We start from the raw sequence: 22,383 nt of genomic DNA on the forward strand, positions 1-22,383 counted from the left end.
TTTGAAAAGGGACAGGATGAAAGTAGAGAATAGAACAAGTGGGGGGGTGGGATGGGATGGAGGAAAATATAGTCAGTCTTTCACAATATATCCACTATGGAAATGTTTTGCATAGCTACACATGTACAACCCATATTGAATTGCTTATCTTACCAGTAAGGGTGGGTGATGAGGGAGGTAGGGAAATAATCTGGAATTCAAAGGTTTAAAATCAAATATTTAAAATATATATATATTATTATTTTACATATAACTGGTAAATAAGATATACAGGCACTGGGGCATAGAGAGCCACCATGCTATACTGGAAAGTCAGATGGGGTATGGGGAAAAATTTAGGAGAAAGCAGATTGGTGGAGGGGATATTCACTGGGATCGCTATTTTGGGGTGGTCGGTAGAGAAAAATGGGGAGAAAATTTGTAACTCAAAATCTTGTAGAAAAAATAAATTACAAAATATAGTAAGTTCAAAAAAATTAAAAAGAAATAAAAAAGAGAAAACAGGTGACAAAATGTTTAATACACTATTGGATTTTGCTTTTGTTTTGTTTTTTAATTTGGTTTCTTATAACAAGGCTGAACAAAACATCAATTTGTGTTCAGAACCTTGGGGTTTTTTATGTTTGCATTCTTTCTCATACATAATTGAGGACTTATAAAAGAATTGTCCAATTTTCTGAAAACCACGATCAAATAAAAACAAATTTGGTTTCTCTTTTAAAAAATAAAAAGAAAGAAAAATGCTTGGATTCCTTAGAACCAGGAAACAAAATAAAAATTGAAGAACCTATGGAGACTCTAAATTAGACTATCTGCTAAGAAAAACTTCAAGTAGAAATCAACAGGAATTTCATAGCCAAAATTTAGAACTTCCCAGGATTACATAAGAATTAGCAATGACTGCCATACAGGAGAAAAAAATCATACAATTTAATATTCCAAAAGGGAAAAGAGAAAGACTTAAACCAAGAATAACATGATCTACTTTTCTGTGTACAATCCTAAAGGGGGGGAGAGGAAGCGGATCTTGATAGCTTTTTACCTTAATAGGTGAAAAGACAAGAGAAGAGTAGAAACTTTGGAATGTAAAGAAAGAGTAAAAAGAAACAAAGTGCAAATTCATGTTAACAACTGAAATGAGCCAACGAAGTGTTTTCAGTTTAATAGGAGGTGAAGGAGACAAGTATTTCTTCAGAATACCATTATCAAGAGGGACTTAGGTAACACAAACAGGGGTCCTGGTAGTGATTTTGTTCTCATATGCTGCTTTTAAGAAGAATGAAGAAAAGGAATATAAAAAGGGACTGTACTAGAAAGGAAATGAGGAAGAGACCAACTCTTTATGTCTTTAAAAATGGCATGTGGAGAAGAGTGCAAAAACTGGCGTGAAGAGTGGAAAAGCAGGTATTTCATGACACAGGGGAGGGTCACACTTGAATTTGTTGTAGAAATACATTATAACCAACAAGCAAACAGGCAAGAACAGGAAAAAAGTACAGAGAGGGAAAGAAAAGTAGAGTTTGCGAGGCAAGACAAATTTTAATTTCATAGGGTCAATTATAAAGGTAAGCTTTTAAAAAGAAAATATAAGAATTGAAAATTGGGTTATGGACTGGGTGAATAGAAGATGGGCTGAGTAGGAACAGGTATTTCAAGAGGCCTAGTTAAAGATTACTAGTGTCAATTATATTCCTTCTTTTTATCCACTTCCTTCTTTGTAAAGAGTAGGGGCACGAGGAAAATGAATGATGGAGAGAACTGCACAATTATCACTCATAATACCAAATGTGAATGGTATGAAATCATTTGTAAAATGCAGGAAGGTAACATCAAGGATTAGAAAGCAAAATCTAACAACATATTATTTACAGGAAATACACTCAAAACATAAGATTCCTAAACTATAAAGATTAAGGCTAGAACAGAATTCATTATGTTTTGCATAAATTTTAAAAAGCAGGAGTAATAATCATGGACTCAAATAAGGAAATAGTAAAAAGTTAATATAGCTAAAAACAGATAAGCACAGATACCATAGATGATGAAATGCTCTTACACTTAATATGTATGCATCCAATATCAAAGCATCTGAGTACTTGAGTAAAAATTATTTATGTTTTAATACAATAAACAACAAACTATAATAGTGAGAATGTCATTGTGTCCCTTTTAGACCTACAAAAATCCAACCCCCCAAAAGGATAAAAAGAAAGAAATTTAGGATTCAAATAGAGTATTTTTAAAAGTAATAAATGGAGGAGGGTGGCTAGGTGGTGCAGTGAATGGAGCACTGGCCCTGGAGTCAGGAGGACCTGAGTTCAAATCTGACATCAGACACTTAACACAAAACTGGCCATGTGACCTTGGGCAAGTCACTTAACCCCGATTGCCCCTCCAAAAAAAAAGTAATAGATGATAGATAGGTAATTAATGATTAAGAATAGGAAGAAATATGCATATTTCTTAGCTAAGACAGCTTTTCAAAAATTGAATGAGTATAAGGCATGACATATCATAAAAATTTAGAAAAATTAAACATATACCTCCCTGACTATATAATAAAATAAAAATGTTGATCTTGAAATGGTATTTAATAAAAGATGCAAGGTTAAACAGAGTCTAAACAATGCAATCCTAAAGAATTGGTGAGTCAAAGAACAAATCATAGAAATTAAAGAAAGTTTCATTAAAGAAAATTACAACAATGAGAAAGCATAGAAAAATTTTGGGATGTAGCCAAAATTGTCTTTGTGGCAATTTTATATCTCTAAATTTATTAATAGAAAAGAGAAAAAAATTCAATGAATTGAACACATAGCAAAAACAGAGAGATTTTATAGGGGCTTCTTGTTTAGGTCAAAGCTGAATTAAGCAGCCTTTAAGGTTGTTCCCAGCTCAGAGAATCTGTGATTCCATGATTTTGTGAAGTGGATATAAGCTAGATCAGTGCCAGCAACATTTTCCCACTTGAGATAAGTCCTGAACTCTTTCCAAAATAAATTTAGTTGCAATGATAATAACACATGTTTTTGTAGTTCTTTGAGGAACACTTTGCTCTTAGCAACCCTCTGGTGTAGGTAGTACTGATATCATTTCTATGTTAAAATCAAGGAAACCAAGGTTTTTCAAATGACGCTTGGTCTCTGCTAAGTCACTGCCTAAGACCATAGAAAGTAACAAGTACTTTTGCTACTTTATTATTAAGTCACAAGGTCTGGACTTGAACCTGGATCTCTAATGCTTTTCCCCACTAAATCAATCAGCTGCTTTGTAACTGTGAAAAGCAATATGCTTCAGTTAACCAGATCTCCAACTAGATATATCTAGATTTGATTCTCCCCTTGGACACCCTCTGTGTGACACTATCCAAATCATTTAACTTTTTAGGGCCTCCATTACTTTCAATGTAAAACTGGGATAACCTACTTGTGCTACACACTTCAGAGTTTTGTTATGACAAAAGTTCTTTTTCAAAACTTAAAGCCCTCTGTAAATGTGAGCCATTTTTTTAAACCTACATCAAGCTGAAAAATGAAGCCACTGATGTGTATTCATCTACCAAATGGCCTGACTATCTTAAGAAGTGATCTTGGGGAGGTGAATGCTTTGCTGAAATTTCTGAGTCAACCTTCTCCAAGGATTGTGGTGGAATGTGCAGATAATGTACCAGCAGCCATCTCCCCCCAACCAGCCCTGCTCAGGAATTGCAAGAACATGTTTATACTTCTGTCCTTGCTAAATCTATATAAATACATATAGAAGAAATCATAAGACAAATTCTTCATTTGTGTCTATACCACAAAAACACTAAAATGTCTAGTAGACTGGTTGTAAACATGTATATTTCTGAGCAAGGAGTAAGGAAGGGTTAAGCAAATATCTTAGAAGTACAAAGTGTTAAGAGTTGGAAGGTATCTTGTGGGAATTGAGTGAACCACACTGATACCATCTTGTGACTCAATCCTGGATGTCCCTTTCTGTTCAGTAATGGGTCTATTGACTAGCCTAATTTCTTTCTTGTGAGAAAATTTTATTCAATTGTAAGAAGACTTTACTGCATTGTTTGAATCTGGCCCTGTGTGACTGGGAAACTGGACCACTCTCTCTACTTGTTGCTTAGATACCCTTAACCAGGGACTTAGGTTATGCTGACCAGAAACACAGTCAGATCTAAAGATTGATGCAAGGAATTTTCTCACAATTGTACACCTCAATCAACCCATGTGTCTTATCTGAAAATTGGCCCTGTACTAGCCAATCAATTACTGTTTCCATGCTCCTTTGATTGTTTACAGACAGTTGGGGGAGTGGGGTGCCTCTTTTTCTGATTTCAGTGAATTACAGCTGCTCCCTCTCCCAACATGGGAAGGCCCTAATCTTTCCCACAATTAGAAAATGGATTAGCTAAATTTGCATGTTTGTATTTATACTAATTGTTTTCTTTTAATTAATTGGCCTTATTTGTTTTTAATACACAAAAATTTGTCTCACTCTGTATTCAGGGTCTTTGGACTAACTGGGGAGTCCATTGACCCATTTATGATGCCTGTTTTGCTAATAAATCATGTAGTTTGAATGGTTTCCTCAGTCACTATCCACCACATCCTTTATGGCCATTTCACAAATGAAGAAACTGAGGCCCAGAGAGGGGCCTGAGCTCATTTAACAACACATGCCTAGAAGAGGAATTTTCATTAGTAACATCTGGCCACTTTCTGATTAAAGGATAAATAGATGACTTAGTAAGGTTGTTCTACCTTAACAAAATCCTCCTGATTTTATATTCCTTTCTCTTCTAACCTATTGCCATTCCATTCCAGGAGCAGGGCACCTGCCTGCTGCTTATGGTACTTACAAAGCCATCACAATGGAAACAAGGACATGAATTGTATAAAGTGATGATAACGATCAAGTCTGTGATCTTGGGGTATGACTTACTAAATCAGTTGTGAAAATAGATGAGGGCATGATACTGGTAAACCTGGAAAAAATAGTAAATAGACTGCTTATTGAAATTCCAAGTACTTGAAAAAAAGCCAAGCACTGTTTCTTCATTAGTAGAGAAGAAAATATTAGATTACATCTGCTTGTGTTCAAACCAAATTGCACACTGAGACATTTTAAGAAAGTAAGGGGGAATCTGCAATTATCACAGATTTCATTTTTAATTAAGAAAGTCAGAATAAAGGAATATATAATAGATCCCAAGGCTCCCTGTATATCTATCAAGTTACCTGTAAATTAGCCATTAAAATGCAGGTTGGGAATGTCTGAATATCGCAAAATGAGAAGCATCTCTGAGTGGATGCCGCAATTGACTTCCTTCACAGAACAAGCAGTGCCTTTCATTCAGGTGTGTGGATGATGGGGAATGAAAGCTAAGATTTGGGTCTCCTTTAATATTTTAAAGCAAAGCCTCATATTTCAGCCAGTCAAGTAGAAAAGGGTAACTTTAAAGCAAGACTCTTGTCTCTCCGTGCTCTTCTACCAGCCCCCAATCCAATTAGAGAGTGGAGCTCCCTATGCAAACTGCTCAGTGATGTGATACAGAAACCATACTGTCAGAGGGCAGAGTAGATGAGTGCATTCAAGAGGAGTCTGTGGTTCTCTTTCATGTGCCACAGTCAGGCTGTCCTCCACTCATTACTGAAGATCCCTTTCAGATTCTATGTTGTCCTTCACTAATGAGGCTTAGTGGACAGAGCGCTCAACTTGAAGTTAGGGAGACCTGGGTGCAAATCTCACCTCTGACACTGACTAGCTGTGTGATCCTTAGAAAGTCACTTGACTTCTCTGAGCCTCAGTTTACTCATTTGTAAATGGGGGTAGAGGGAGGTGATAATTACCAGAGCTAGTACAACAGATCATTGGCTCTATTTTCCATCATCCGATTTCTATGATGAAGGGGTTCACCATCTCTTGCATCCTCTTTGTAACCACAACTGCTAACCAGCTTGTTAACTCAAGAACAGTAATAGCCCCAGACTACTGGCTCTGCTTCTAGCTACCCCATCACAATCAACATCCAGAGGAGGAATGGATCTCTGTGGAGAAGAGGGCTATGGTCTCTACGTCTTCCACTTCCCAACCAATTATAATAAATGGGCAGGTTAAGCACAGGAACCCCAGGAATAGCAATGATGCTCCCTAGCACTGGCCCTCATTTCAGCAGGACCCTGAAGATATTGTACAGAGAAGTGAGCCCTATGCATGTGCTGGTGTAGCAATCTCGACCTGCTCAGCAGTCATAGTGACATTGTTCAGACAGTTTCAGTCGTGTCCAACTCATTGTGACCCCATTTAAGGTTTTCTTGGCAGAGACACACTGGAGGGCTTTGCCATATCCTCCTCCTGCTCATTTTACAGATGAGGAAATTGAGGTAAACAGGGTTATGTGATTTGCCCAGGGTCACATAGCTAGTAAATGTCTGAGGCCAGATTTGAATTCAGGAAGATGAATCTGTCTGACTCCAGGCCCAGCAATTGATCCACCGCACCTTCCTAAAGACCCAGAAAATAAAAACAAAAACAAAACAAACAAAACTAAGAGAAGGGACTGTCTTACTTTACTAACTGTATCTTAAATACCATATAATTTTTTCCCTCATAGTAAGTATTAAATGCCTTTTTATTCATTTATTCCTTCAGTAGTCAACAGCATTTTTGTATGACTCAAATAAACTGTTATCAAAATGCTATATAAACTTTAGAGTTTTATAGAAATTCCAGTTATTATTGTGAACTAATCATGCAGTATTATATAAATTTAGTTACACAAGCTTGTGTCTTATTGTCCTACCCTATGACGGTAGGAGTTGCATTTTATCCAAACTTCACAACTCCTTAGAACAAAGTGCTTTACCCAGTAGGTGCTTAGTGAATGTTTTTTAAAGTTTCCATAAACTTTTCATTGGTATTAATGATAGGAACTTACATTGATAAGAGTTTTACAGTTCTCCAAAGAGCTTTTCTCATAAAAATTCAGTGAGTTCAGTGGTATAAATGCCATCATTTCCATTTTACAAATGAAAGGTCCTATGTATGACCACATAGCTAGTCTTTGGTGGAACTAGAATTCAGCCTTGGGTCTTCTGATTCCAAAGTTAGTGAAGGAGGTCTTTTCACTATTCTATATTTCTTCTCTATTTAACTTTTTTTTGCCTTTTTGGAGGGAAATTAGGGTTAAGTAACTTGCCCAAGGTTACATGGCTAGTATTTTTGTGTGGGTGTGAAGTGTCTCAGGTCAGAACCGAACTCGGGTCCTCCCGACTCCAGGGCTAGCGCTTTACTCACTGCGCAACCTAGCCGCCCCTTCTATTTAACTTTTTACAAGAAATCTTTAGCCTTGAAATTTCTCATAGATGAAGAAATAGCAAGGTGGCTTAGTACACAGAACATCTGACCTGGAGTCAGGAAGACCTGAGTTCAAATCTGTCATCAGACCCTAGTTGTGTGACTGGTAAATCACTTAACCTCTGTTTACTTCAGTGTCCTCATCTGTAAGGTAGGGATGATAATAACACCTGTCTCCCAAGATTGTTGTGAGGATCAAATGAGATTGTTACTTACAGTACCTGGAACATATTAAGGGCTATATAAATGTTGGCTATTATTATTTTTATTATTATTATTATTATAGACACTGTAAGGAACTTTGAAAACCTTAAAGTTGTATATGAATGCTAGCTATTAATAGTGGCTAGAGTCCTGGATTTAGAGTTAGAAAAACCCAAGTGGGAATCCCATCTCAGACACTAAGTAACTGTGTGATGCTAGGCAAATCACTTGCCCCCTCTGAGCCTCAAATGCAAAAGCTTTCTATGGTATAGGATATAGGCTGGGCTAGGGTAAGATAACAGCCTTCTAATTAATTCTCTAGGGGCTTCATTGAATTTTTTTTAGGCAGGTGAAAATTACCTACCTCAAATTAGCAGAAAAATGACCTGATTCTTCCCTTATCCCTCATCCTCACCAAACCTTACTTCAGCGTCTCTAGTGTCCTGTAGGAATTCTACAAACATTATGTAACTGACGCTTAACAGCTGCATTACCATGTCATTAACTTCTCAGACCCTCATCATTCTCAGAATCTCATCTCTCCAAAACAAGGATAGCAAGCATTTTTTTTTTTTTTGCTTTTAAGAAGCAATGTGGTGTCAAGGAAAGAGCACCAAATTTGGCATCCAAAGACCTGGGTTCACATTTCTGCTCTCCTGCTAGGCTACTCATGTGACCTTCAGAGAGTCATTTCTCCTTTCTGGTCAGTTTCAATAAATGTAAAATGAGGGAGTTAGTGTAAGGGATCCTTAAGCTCTTTTCCAGCTTGAAATCTGTGATCCTGTGGCATATAGGCTGGAATTCTTTAAGATAGATTATATTACCTTTCCATAAGCTTTGAATCTTTTCATAATATCTGTAGTTATATGGGAGCCAAAAACACAATAACTAAGTCAGATATTTCATTCAGCTATCATTAAGCCACTTTAATATTCTTGAAAGTTTCAGAAATGAGCAATTTAGACCACAACTAGGTCTATATTCCAAAGAGATCAAAGAAAAAGGAAAAGAACCTATATGAACAAAAATATTTATAGCAGCTCTTTATGTGGTACAAAGAATTAGAAATCAAGGGGGTGCCCATCAGTTGGGGAATGGCTGAACAAATTGTGGCATATGATTATGATGGAATACTATTGTGTTCTAAGAAAGGATGACTGGGTGTTTTCAGAGAAAGATGGGAAAATTTATTTGAGACTGTGCAAAGTGAAGTGAGTAGAACCTGGAGATCATTGCACATAGTAAAAGTAATATTCTAATTTAGACAATGATCAAGGCAATGATCCAAGACAATTCCAGAGGACCCACAATGAAAAATTCTATTCACCTCCAGAGAACTGATGAACTCTGAGTGCAAACTAAAGTATAATTTTTTCATTTTCTTTACTTAAAAAAAGAGAAATGAGCAGAGTTAAAAATCTTCAAACACTGAAAAGTCATATTATCTCCTTCAGTAGCCTCTCATTAAAAGAATATATCCCCAAATAAACATCTCATTATTTTTGTCAGTAAGGGAAAGCTTCTTTCCATAACAAGGTGTTAACTCAGGTAACAATCATTCTGAGAAGAATCAACATTACAGTTTCTTCAGAATCATTCTCTTAATGGTAATTTACACAGTCAAGGAGGCTCATGGAATGGTATGTTTGATGAGACATGAATTATGGGCCTTGATGATGATAATATGAAGGGAGGATTTACTAAAGGAAGACCAAGGTCTAGAGAGCAGCTGGTCTGAGAAACAACAAAGTTAGGGCGCATGGTTCAGCGTTACCCACCTATTTCATTTAGCTAGATCAACCCTGGCTTCTTTCTAACCTACAACTATAATCAGAAAGGGCACCTTGACAACTCACCTGAATGTTTGTGTTTATATGAGGGCAGGGGGAGTGTTTTTAGACAAAGCCACAAAGCCTGTGTCTATAGAAGCAAATTGTATTGTATTTTTGTCCAGGTAATTCCTCTCCCCTCCCCCAACAAACCACTTTTGCCAATCGTATCCATATAATTGAAACAGAGGGTGTCAGAGACTTGAATGCTACATAAAATTACCTCCCTTCTCTATTTCCCTTTGTCCCTGCAAACACAGCCCTACTGTGTTAAAACCCTTAAAGTTTAGGGATAAATCTTCTTTCACTTTTATCCAATAAATCTGTATACTCCCAGTTTTTATATGAAGCTGGAAGTTATCACTGAAAACACTGATTCATTGTTCAATGTTTCTGATGACAGGCAATTTCACAGCTTGAGGGCCAGCGATTTGGTTTGGGGAGGAAGCAGAGGTTGGCAGTGGGAAAGGAGAGAAACAAGAAACAAATAAGTATAAATTGTAATAAGATTTATGAGCAAAATGAACATTTTACAGATGGAGAAGCCTTTTTTGTAACTGCAAAATACAGGACTCCTGTGATTCATGAATTCATGAACAAATTCATGAACAAATATGGCTTATTATAATCATAGGATATAGAGCTAGAAGGTCCCTCAGAGGTCATAGGCCAATACCTTCATTTTACAGTTGAGGAATCTGAGGGACAGGGAGGTTAAGGGCCTAAGGCCAAACAGGTGGTAATAACGAGAGGTAGGATCTGACCCTACCTTTCCAGTCTTCTCAGTCCTTAACGTCTCCCTCCACCTCCACCTCCCCCAGCTCCTACCATGGTCTCTGTCACTCAATGACACTGGCTTCCTTGCTGTACACACATGACAGAAATGCTTTCTCTCCTCATCTCTATCTGACTTTCCAGCTAAAATCCCACCTTCTACAGGAAAGCTTCCCTGAGGCCCTTAAATTCTCATGCCTTTCTTCTATTGATTATCTCCAATATATCCTGTTTATGTTGCACAACATATGAGAGGAGAGATGAGGAATGCTGTGTCTGGAATGATACTCTTTGCTAATTGTTAATCATTTTCATACAACTTCTTGCATATTAATTAAGAAACTTATATAGTTACAAGTTATTTGAATTCTAAAATTGCATCACACAATTATCTGTAAACTTGCTGCAGTCTTAGAGTGGATATTGGCATAAATTCTGCAAATATAAAACACTAATCTAAAATTCAATGTACATGTAGTTTTCTTATTTTTCCCACTCCTATGTGCACTTACTAACTGTATAATTTTAAAATTCCAATTAGCAATATTTCCTATTAGTTCAAGGACATAAGTTAGAGAACACACTGAAAAATAAAATCCCTTTAGTAGTTTCCAGATTCAGATCACAAAGCAAAGAGAACTAAAAAATTGACTTATGGAAACACCTAGAGAATTAAGTGGCTATTGTTTTGAAGAAATGCCATAGAATTGACAAGATTGATTGAGAGTATCCTTTTTAATTAGAAACAAATCTGAAAGGTCTTTTATCTTCTCTGTCATGAAGAACTTTTTGTGGCCCAGCAATAGGGCCAAATAGTTGCTTTCTACAAAGTCTTCCAAACTCAAACCTCAAAGGAAAGGAATTATGTTGCATAGAGTAATTATATCTGAATTCACAAGAGAAGAAAGAACTCATGTAAAGTAAAAACAAAAACAAAACAACTTCATGAATTAACATTGGAGAATTTTAGCACACACATTTCTCATTTAGTATCCCTATACCCACACTTTTCAGTGGGAGCACTGGGAGCATATTCATGGACTGGTAACCCAGGGTCCAGCTGTAGGGAAACCTCCATAGCACACTGCTTAGATGTAGGGGTGGCCAGGTAGCACAGAGAGTAAGAGCACCGGCCCCAGATTCGGGATGACCTGGGATCGAATCCGGGCTCAGACACTTAGCACCCACCCAGAAACACCTGGCCATGTAACGTTGAGCAAATTACTTAACCCTGATTGCTTTAAAAAATAAATATAAAAATAAAAAGAAGGAAAGAAGATGGACTGCCATCAGCTAGGGAGAACAAAGTTTCTGAACTGAGGAAAAGGAAGTAGAAAACCCAAATGATGCCTTTCCTTCCAACCCAGAGGCACTTAGGACAAAGACAGAAACATCCAACTTTCATACCTGGAGCTTGTGTCTCCTCATATCTCTTAATGCAAGGGGGCTGAGGCCAACTGGCAAGATAATTGTAAGAGTCTGTGCAGCAGTGGTATTGGGAGAAGCCAAAGAAAAAGGATCCTCAATGGACATGTTGGACAAGACACCACAAGACAAGAATAAATGAACTCTATGCTAGTCCAAATGACTAACCCTGAAGACAGAATGCAAAGATATAGCTTAAAGGCATTATCTCTCCCAGGAAGAACATGATGAACTAAAAAACCTTAATACCATAAGATGAGAAATAATACCAGAATGCTGTTCAGAATTTCTGAATATGGAGCATAGAAGCCACTTTAACTTAAATACTTCCATTTTAAAACTACTCTGTTCTCTGTGTTGAGGAAGATATTATCTACCTGTTGAAACTAGTTGCATCTTAATTGTTCTTAGGTGACCACTAAGCAAAGGTATACTTGACATGAGAGCCATTTGTTAAAATTTCAATATGAATATTTATACCCCAGAAATTGCCAAACTTGATTTACCATTTTGTTGAATGTCTAGATTTAGGAAAATTATAGATAATATGTTAGTAATGTGTATTAAACTCAAAAGTATGTCATGTTTATAGTTTTTTTAAATAAAGCCAGTTGATAAGCATTTACTAGTACGCCCCTGCCATTAAATGCATATTCTTGTCTTAGTAACTGTTCTTTTTTCCTTTTTACTTCTGCATATAGAAAAAAAAAACTAATTTATATATTCAGGAAAAGCTTGACTCCTAATAGATATTCTCTTCTCACATATAATTATATTTTTATATTACTGTTAAATTATATACACACATATATTCATATGTATAATATATGTAGGTAACATACGTATATGTGTATGTGTGTCCATATATACATATATGTGTGTGCATAACATTGCTTGATCCCTTAAGCTGCGTGAACCATCTTTTAAAGAGGTAGTTTCTGCAGTTGGCCATCTTTTTAAAAATAAAACATTGACCTGTGAGAGAGTAGTTTTTATTTCAAGATAAAATAAAGCATTGGTAGAGAGAATCCACAAGTCACCATCAATTTTTCTATAAAGGGCACCCATTCCAAGAGTAATAAGAAGTAAACTTTCCTAGATAATTTTGTCTTCAGTAAGTAACATGTTCAGATCCATCAAATCCCTTAAGAAACAAACAGGCACAAAGATTTAACAAATCATATTTTCCCAAAGCCTGTTAAACCAAGATAAGTAAACAATGTCCTTTGGATGATTATTAACTAATCCAGGCCAATATAGCATTGGGAATATTTAACTTGATTACTAACAAATATTTGGAAGGGAATAAATCAATATATGTCTGTATCGGTGTGAGTCCTTGCATTCATATCAGTTGCATTTAATGCTAGTAACAGGGCATTTCTAGCAAAAATGTTTAGGCTGCATCTATATGGACAACATTGCTTGTGCTGTGAGCTGTGTGTTTTTCTCATCCCCATTTTTGCAGCACCAAGACAAATAACATTGTATAGCCTATTTTAACTAGAGCTGATTCTCCTTTTTCAGTGAAAAAAAAAGATTAGCAAGTTTATGAAAGGGTTTATCTCCATCACACAGATAGAAAACTGATGCCCAAAGACTTGCCTTGGATGGTTCTATGTCTTTGTCCCCAAGTGCCTCTGAGTTGGAAGAAAAGGCATCCTTTGGGTTTTCTACTTCCTTTTCCTCAGTTCAGAAACTCTGTCCTCCCTAGCTGATGGCAGTACATCTTCTGTCCTTCTTAGAACTTAGGTCCTATCTCCTCTTTTCCTTTGACTCGCTGAGGAGAATCAGGGGAAATTTACACAAAAACAGTGTACTATGGAAAGAAGGTCTTCATCCTAAGTTCCAAAGTTTCCAACTTCAATCTTCTTTGCTATTTTTCAATTATCTCAGGTTGATGTCGTTGTTCATTTGTGTACAATTCATCATGACCCCATTTGGGGTTTTCTTGGCAAAGAGATTAGAGTTGTTCACCGTTTCCTTGTTCAGCTCATTTTACATTTGAGGACACTGAGGCACACAGCTAGTAAGTATCTGAGGTCAGATTTGAACTTAGGAAGATAAGCTTGTCTGACTCCAGGTCCAGCACTCTTTCCATTGCACCACCTAGCTTCCCATCTCAGAAAGGCAGCACAGTACATTGCAGAGTTCTGGACTTGGAGTGAAAGACTTAGGTTCAAATCCTGCCTCTGACACTTATTAGCTCTGTAATCATGGGCAAGTCTTTTAATATTCCTGAGCTTTGGTTTTCTCCTGTATAAAATAGGGACAATAATACCTGTAGGAACCACCCCATAGGGTTCTTCTGAAAATCAAATGATGCCATAAAGACATTAGTATGTAAAGGGCTTTGTAAACCTCAAAGTATTATGTGAATGTCAATTGCTTGGATACTCACTGTATAAAGTAAGAAGTAAAAACATTAGCATACTCGTTTTATAGAAAAGGAAACTGAAATCTAGGTCACTTTCCAAAAGCTAGTCAAAGTGAAAACTAGTACCTAAGTCTTGTAATTCCCAGTCTCTGATTCCTTGTCCTAAAAGACCTGGCTGCTGAAATCAGAGTGTATATGTGGAATGATTGGAAAAGCCCTAAACTAGGAGTCAGACCTCTGTCGGTAACTTACTGTATGACCTTGACCAAGTAATTTCACATCCTTGGATCTGAGTCTCCACATTCATAAAAAATAGGGGGATTTGACAGGGTGATATCTAAAATTCCTTCAAGCTAGAAAATGCTATGATCTCTGTATCAGTCTTGAAATCTGTTCCACAATTCAGGAGTAATAACTGTTAATTCCAAACTTTATCTATCATCCTTATTTTTGCCAAATATTTTATAAGCAGTATTATAGGCATTCTGGTAGTTGAAGGGTGATAATATGTTAAGCCAAGGAATTATTTTGGTACTTAAAAGATCCTCAATTTCATTGATGTAAGTGTTCCTTCTATATAGAAACCCCTGTAATGGTAGGAAGGCAGATGGGAAGGAGAAGGGGAGAGAGAGAGACAGACAGACAGACAAACAGACAGAGAGAGAGAGAGAGAGAAAGAAGGAAGAAGAAAGAAAAAATCGCCTTTTTAAAGAGGCTCTTTAATTTTTTTCTTTTTTATTCCAAATTAAAGAAATATGAACTGACAGATATTTACATATATAAAGAATTTAGAAAGAGTATTGCACATGTAGCTGTGAATTTGTTGCAAGAACAGTTTACTTCTCCAATATGTATAAAAAATTCAACATGTGACTTTCAAAACTGTCTTGCTTTGTCTGTTTTCTACTGACCTCCCTTCCATTCTCTTCTACACATTTTTTAAAAATGCATCAATGAGCCTCTCATCTTACTGAAAAAAAAATTGTGACTATTGCTACCTCCCAAATTAAAGGATCTTAAATATGCATACATAAGCATAACAAACAAACCTGCAAGCTGGTTCTATGTGAAAATACATTATTTAGCAACTTGACTCCACAATTTTTCTGGCAGGATATACATTTCATATTTCATCATCAGTTTCAGTTCTATAAAATTCCAGGCAGTAACTACATTGACCAGAGTTCTTGACTCTTTCTTAGTTGATTTCCTTTACAATGCTGTTGTTATCTAGTAAATTGTTCTTGGGCTTTGCTTACTTCACTCTGTATCAATTTATACAACTCTTCCCAGGTTTATCTGAAACTATCCCTTTCTTCATTTCTTATGGCATAACAGTAATAACAGTGATAACAACAGGTAGCATTTTTATAGCACTTTCAAGTTTGTAAAGCTATATGTGTGTGTATACACACACATATATATGTATACATACATAATACATGGATAGGTAGATAGATCTTATTTGATCTTCACAATGACCCTAGGAAAGGTAGGAGCTTTATTATTCCATTTTATAAATGGAATAAAGCTGAGACTGACAAAGGTAAAGTGATTTGCCCAAGTTCACATAGCTAGTGTCTGAGACTTTTAACTCAGGTCTCCTCCAAGATGGGTTTCTTATCTGTTATACCACCTAGCTGCCTCTCAGTAGTATTCCATCACATTCATATGCAGTCATTCAATTTGGGGGCTAGAGATAGTTATCAAAACTTTTTTTTTAAAGAAAGGTAAGAAAAAAGGCTCATTGAAGCACTAAAAAAGAACAGATGAGGGGCGGCCAGGTAGCACAGCGAGTAAGAGCACCGGCTCCAGTGTTGGGATGACCTGGGGATAGAATCCGGGCTCAGATACTTAGCACCACACCCAGAAATAACTGGCCGTGTAACCTTGAGCAAGTTACTTTACTCAGATTGCTTTAAAAAAAAAAAGAATAGATGGGAACAGGAGGGAGGTAAGTAGGAAGCACAGACAAGCAGGAGAGTTTGAAAGTTCTATGCTGAATTTTCTCTCCACTTGGGAGAAGCAAACTCTACTTTGGAGTAGATTCACAGGCATGTATGCAATGCTTAATACTATTTGTTCCCTCATTTTTCAGCTGAGGAATGGCTTAGTTAGAATCTCCCTTAGTGTCCAACTCTTTGCTACTCCAAAAAGAGCTGCTATAAACATGCTTGTCCATATGGGTCTTCTCCTGTTTCTTTGATCTCTTTTGAGGTAGATGCCTAGCAGTGGTATCTCTGTTTCAAAAGAGAGACCCTTCAAAGTTAAATAGTCTGAGACTTGGCCAAAAGATTCAAAGCCCACTCCTAGTTCCATGTTGAACCTTTCCACCTCAGTAACACATCCAGAGCTTGCCCTTCACTGATTTGGCCTTTGAAAATCTAAGCCACAAGGAGACATCAGAGTAAAGGCTTAACAGAGGAAGCAATAGATAAATATTTACCTTCTGTAGGAAAACTATAAACTTGTAATCTTATTTGTGAACTAAAAGATTTAACATTTATTTTCCTCCGGCCTTTAGAGCATTCTAAGTGTTATCCCCAAGAGTTAACACCTACCCCTTCCTATATTGGTTACTTAACTTCCAGAAATGACTGGGAAGGCTATGAGGCCCTGCATCATAGACAGCTCAGCACAAGGCCCTAATTGTGTCTCCCAAATCTGTATTGGTTTTCAGTTTGATGAACCTTCTGCTTGTAAATGGGAGAAATAAAAATAAAGAATGAGCTTCATTAAGGCCCAAAGGTCTGGTATCTTTACACTGGAAAACAAAGCACCATGTATTTTAAGTCACGGGACTGCACACAGAACATTGCCCTGAGTCATTAAGCTTCTCTCTCTGCGAAGGCACCGCCATTTGGAAGAGCACAGACAGATACATCTTAGTGATCAATGGACTCTAGGCACATTGTTAGAGGAGCCTGTGCATGCTTCATTCTGACTTCCTTTAACTTTGCCTAATAATGGCAAAGAAGGGAGATGCTGAGAGCACAGACAACAATTCCCTTCAACTGTGGGTCCTGAAATGGTTCGGAACCCCTTTCTTATTTAAAGATCTTTAGTTACAGATGAGAGACTTCCTCATGGGCATCTTTCCAATGGGTGATACACCTTTAGATAATACTGAGGTAAATTCTCCAAAGGCACACATTAATCAATCATGCCTTCTGTGATAGAGTTTCATTGGTAAGACTTAAGGGGAGGTCTCCATGACTAATTAGCATTAAAATGGATTTTGGTTTGTTAGCTTAAACCTTCTAAGCAAAAGTTAGAGGGTATTCGCTTCTTAAACCTCAAGTAAATGAGTCACTTGTTTTTAACTCAAGGAACACCCATTCCTTATACTTGTCTTCAAATCAATTCAGATAATTTAATTCAATTTACAAGCAGAAGTGTACTAGGGCCAGGGGAAGTAGCTTGTGAAAGCTAGTTACTAAAAGTTCAGTTTGAGCATTTATTTATTTTTTTGAAATGCTTTATTAACTTCTGATTTACATCATTCATTTCTGCCAGATTTTGAGTTACAAATTTTCTCCCCATTTTTCCCCTACCCACAGCTGCAAAATAGCAAGCAGTCCCACAGGATATCCCCTCCTCCAATTTGCTCTCTCCCATATTTTCTCCCATACCCCTTTCGATTTTTCCAGTGGATCTCTATGCCCCAGTGCCTGTATATCTTATTTCCCAATTACATGTAAAATAGTATTAATAATAGTATGTATATATATATACATATATATATACACATATTTGAATATTTGATTTTAAAACTTTGAATTCCAGATTCATTCCCTTCCTCCCTTGTCACCCACCCTTACTGGGAAGATAAGCTGTTCAGTATAGCTTGTACATGTGTGGCTAATGCAAAACAATAACATAGTAGATATATTGTAAAAGACTGACTATATTTCCCTCCCTCCTATCCCACCTCCCACTTGTTCTGTTCTCTACTATGATCCGTCCTTTTTCAAAAGTGGGTGCTTCCAACTTCCCTCCCCCCAAGGCTGCCCTCCCTTCCATCATCCCCCTCTCATCCCCTTCCCCCCCTACTCTCCTGGAGGGTGAGATACCCTATTTAGTGTGTATTTCATTCCCTCCTCAAGCCAAAATCAAAGGGAATAAGGTTGACCCATTCCCTTTTGCCTTCCTATTCTTCCCCTCCATTGTAACCATTTTCCCTTGCCTCTTCTATATGAGAAAGTTTATCCCATTCTGTCTCTCCCCATCTCCTCTCATTATATTCCTCTCTCACCTCTTAATTTTACCTTTTAAGTATCATCCCTTCCTGTTAAATTGGTCCTGTGCCCTCTATCTATTATACCTGTAAACATATATACACACATTCACATATGTATTCATATGCCCATATACCCTCATATATAGACATATATATTTCTATTCCCTTCAACTACTGAGAAAAGTTTCATAAGTTACAATTATTGTTTTTCCATGTAGGAATATTTCAACTTTGATAAGTTCCTTATGATTTTTTTTCCCTGTTTACCTTCTCATGCTTCTCTTGCTTCTTGTATATGAATGTCAAATTTTCTATTCAACTCTGGTTTTTTCAGCAAGAATGCTTGAAAGTCCTCTATTCCACTGAATGACCATATTTTTCCCTGAAACATGATACTCAGTTTTGCTGGGTAGGTGACTCTTGGTTTTAATCCCAGCTCCTTGGATCTCCAGAATATCATATTCCAAGCCCTTCGATCCCTCAATGTAGAAGCTGCCTGTAGCAGCAAGCACCCCAAGTATCCTCAGGGTTTGCTACCAGCACAGGTTCTTGGATCTGCTTTGTTAAAGGAAAGCAACTCAAAATGGGTTAACAAGCTTACTTTAATCAGTCAGATATATATATCATTTACCTTGTTCAGGAGGAAAGGTCAGCACCCCGAACTTCAAAGTATACAGGCAGAATTATCAAGACAGAAACAGATCAAGTAGACAGATTTCCAAACTGTCCAACCATTATATCCATACCCAGTCAACATCTGGGTTTCCACATCTGGGTTTTTCAAAGCCGGGGGGGGGGGGGCCTGGACAAAGGCTTCCCACAAAACAAATCAAAAAACAAAACACTTTTCCAACTGAGCCCTCAAAACAAAACTCCACATCAGGGCTTATATAGCCTTCTCCTGGCTCAGAGAATGTAACAACCTTATTGACTCACTGGCCAATCAAGAAGTATCTACTGAAAAACATGCCTCCCACCCCAGGCTCCGGGTGCACTCCAGCCTAGGGGCAGGGAAGGTCTTCCAAATTTGCATTCCCATTACATTCGGCCCCAAGATCTTTCATGCCCATAGCATAGACAATTCACTTTTGAATTAGCACTAAACATCTCCTAGATCACATCTTCAAGATACAGAACTAAAGCTACCAAAGCGGCCACTGGGCCTTAAACAAACACAAAGTACATTGCATTACCACTTCAGGGGGGTGTACTTCCCTTCACACAGCTCCAGCCCCTGCTTCCAAGTACAGAGAGGGGGCTGGGCAACAAAACCAACAAGGTGGGGTCCTTGGGGGTCCAAGGTACTTCATCCCACCCACCATAGTCACAAGTCCATCCTCCCCCAGGGTCCCAAACTGTGGGATGCAGCCAGGAAACACATTCAGTGCCCCTGCTTTGCTGCTCAGTTCTTATCTTTTCCTGTGGCTGAATTCCGAACTCCTGGGCTCCTTCTCCTCCTGCAGGTGGCAGCCGCTCCTGGCTTCTGCCCAGGTCCGGATGCAGGCAGCTCACCATTCCTGCTCTCAGCTCAGTGAAATCCGCATGCAGGCCATTCTTCTCTCCTGCTCCACAGCTCCACAGAGTCACAGCTACCACAACTGGGAAACAAACAATTATCCCAGTCCCCATACTTTCCTTTTACTCTGCAGATCCTGTTCATGACACCATTTTGTAGCAGCAAGCACCCCAGCGTCAGCAGGGTGGCTGCTCACACAGGTTCTTGGATCTGCTTTGTTAAAGGAAAGCAACTCAAAATGGGTTAACAAGCTTACTTTAATCAGTCAGACATATATCGTTTACCTTGTTCAGGAGGAAAGGTCAGCACCCCGAACTTCAAAGTATACAGGCAGAATTATCAAGACAGAAACAGATCAAGTAGACAGCTTTCCAAACTGTCCAACCATTACATCCATACCAAATCAACATCTGGGTTTCAAAGCTGGGGGGCTCTGGACAACCGCTTTCCATAGTTTCATCTGATCAAATCACAGGACATTTCTCAAAATGAGCCCCAAAACAAAGCTACACATCAGGGCTTATGTAGCCTTCTCCTGGCTCAGAGAATGTAACAACCTTATTGACTCACTGGCCAATCAAGAAGTATCTACTGAAAAACATGCCTCCCACCCCAGGCTCCAGGTGCACTCCAGCCTAGCGGCAGGGAAGATCTTCCAAATTTGCATTCCCATTACACTGCCAGATCCTATGTTATCCTGATTGTGTTTCCACAGTATTCAAATTGTTTCTTTCTGGCTGCTTGTAATATTCTCTCCTTAATCTGGGAATTCTGGAACCTGGCTAAAATATTCCTAGGAGTTTTCTTTTTGGGATCTTTTTCAGGAGGTGATTGATGGATTCTTTCAACCTCTATTTTGCCCTCTGGTTCTAAAACATCAGGGCAGTTTTCTTTGAGAACTTCCTGGAGGATGATTTCTAGGTTCTTACTTTGATCATGGCTTTCAGGTAGTCCAATAATTTTTAAATTATTTCTCCTGGATCTATTTTCCAGTTCAGTGGTTTTTCCCATGAGATATTTCACATTGCTTTCTATTCTTTCATTTGTTTGGATCTGTTTAACAACATCTTGATTTCTCCTAAAGTCATTAGCTTCCATTTGCTCCAATCTAATTCTGAAGCAATGATTCTCCTCATTGAGCTTTTGAGATTCTTTTTCCATCTGGAAAATTTGGCTTTTTAAGGTATTCTTCTCCTTGTTGGCTTTTTGAGCCTCTTTTGCCATTTGAGTTAGTCTGTTTTTTAAGCTGTGGTTTTCCTCAGTCAGGCTGTTGACTCTTATTTCGTAATTTTCTTGCATTGTTTTCATTTCCCTTCCCATTTTTTCCTCCACTTCTCTTATCTGCTTCTTAAGGTCCTCTATGGCCTATAACCAGCTCGTATTTTCCTTTGAAGCTTTTGGTGCAGGAGTTCTGACTTTACTGTCTCCCTCCTGTTCCATGCTTTGCTCCTTTTTGTCCCCAAAATAGGAGTCTAATGTTGGAATCTTCTGTCTGCTTTGTTTCCTTTGCCTGGTCACTTTGCTCCTCAGTCACTTGACCCCTGGGCTTTTTGCCACAGTAGGACTCTGCCATCAGACGGGGAGCTTTCATCCCAAACGCTGGGGTTTTCTCAGCTACCAGAGGTATTAGATGGGTGACCTCTCTGAGGTCTCCACACGCTCTGGCAAGCTGGACACACCCCCCAGGACCTCCACCCTAGACTGCAATACAGATCTAAGCAGGTTAAAGCAAGAGCAATTACCCCTCTGACTGGTGCTTGGTCCCCCTACACTCTGCAGGCCAGGAGCCAAAGCTGCCACATGGCTCTGGCTGGCTATGCCAGCATCTCAGCAGCCTCTCTCCCCAGAGCTGATGTACTCCCACTTACTGGGTCCCAAAGTCCAGACTGCACTGATCTCTCACTTTGTCATTCCCATCTATGTGTTGATAATTCTGGAAACGGCCACAGGTGCTGCTGATCTGGAGTCCCTCCCCTGGTGGCTGGTCAGACCAGCCCTGGGGCTAAAGCCTTGGCGTGGGGCTGGGATCGGTTCCCAGAGCACTGCCCTGGCTGATTCCTGACAGCCTGCCAGGCTGTCCTTAGCGGGAGGTTAGCTTCTCTGTGTCATTTTGTGGGTTCTGCAGCTCCAAAGTATGTTTAGAGTCCCCTTTTTACATGGATTGGGGAAGGTGGAAGCCAGAGCAGTGGGGACGTCCTGCTTCTACTCAGCCATCTTGACTCTGCCCCCTTGACTTTGCCCCCAGTTTGATCATTTTTACCTTGGAAATCAGCAAAGACTCCCTAGCTTTAAGAATGTGATGTAGAAAATGTTAATAATGCAGATTAAACTTAAAAGTTTGTCATGGGTATATTTTTTTGGAAGAACTGGTTGTTAAACATTTATCAGCATAACCCAACATACAAGACACTGTGATTAGACACTTCTTTGATTGAGTGCTATAATGATATAAAATAATAATTCCTAATTCAAATTTGAATTCAAATTCAATTTGAACCCTACAGTCAGATATGAAAATGTACCTCTCTCTTTTCATTGCAGAGGTAAGGGACTATAGGTGTTGAATACTATATATGATTGTTATATTTGATTGATGTGTTTATTTACTGATCTGGTTTCTTCCTTCCTTCCTTCCTTCCTTCCTTCCTTCCTTCCTTCCTTCCTT

The 22,383-nt window shown here is 38.3% G+C and overlaps 1 long non-coding RNA gene across 1 annotated transcript in view; it reads right to left on the minus strand.

Moving 5' to 3' along the window:
* LOC138169561 (uncharacterized) overlaps positions 1–20,137 on the minus strand; it is a 38,993-nt gene extending 18,856 nt beyond the window's left edge. The window contains exons 1-2 of the long non-coding RNA XR_011170389.1: positions 20,003–20,137; positions 18,834–19,800 (exon numbers count right to left, since the gene is read on the minus strand). This is a non-coding gene — a long non-coding RNA (uncharacterized lncRNA). The remainder of the gene's footprint in view (positions 1–18,833; positions 19,801–20,002) is intronic.
* Between the last annotated feature and the right edge of the window lie 2,246 nt (positions 20,138–22,383).

Source organism: Petaurus breviceps, unplaced genomic scaffold (genome assembly GCF_028583685.1).
Source record: "Petaurus breviceps papuanus isolate PSGF00001 unplaced genomic scaffold, PetGlider_PUasm1.0 37, whole genome shotgun sequence".
Classification (NCBI taxonomy): domain Eukaryota; kingdom Metazoa; phylum Chordata; class Mammalia; order Diprotodontia; family Petauridae; genus Petaurus; species Petaurus breviceps.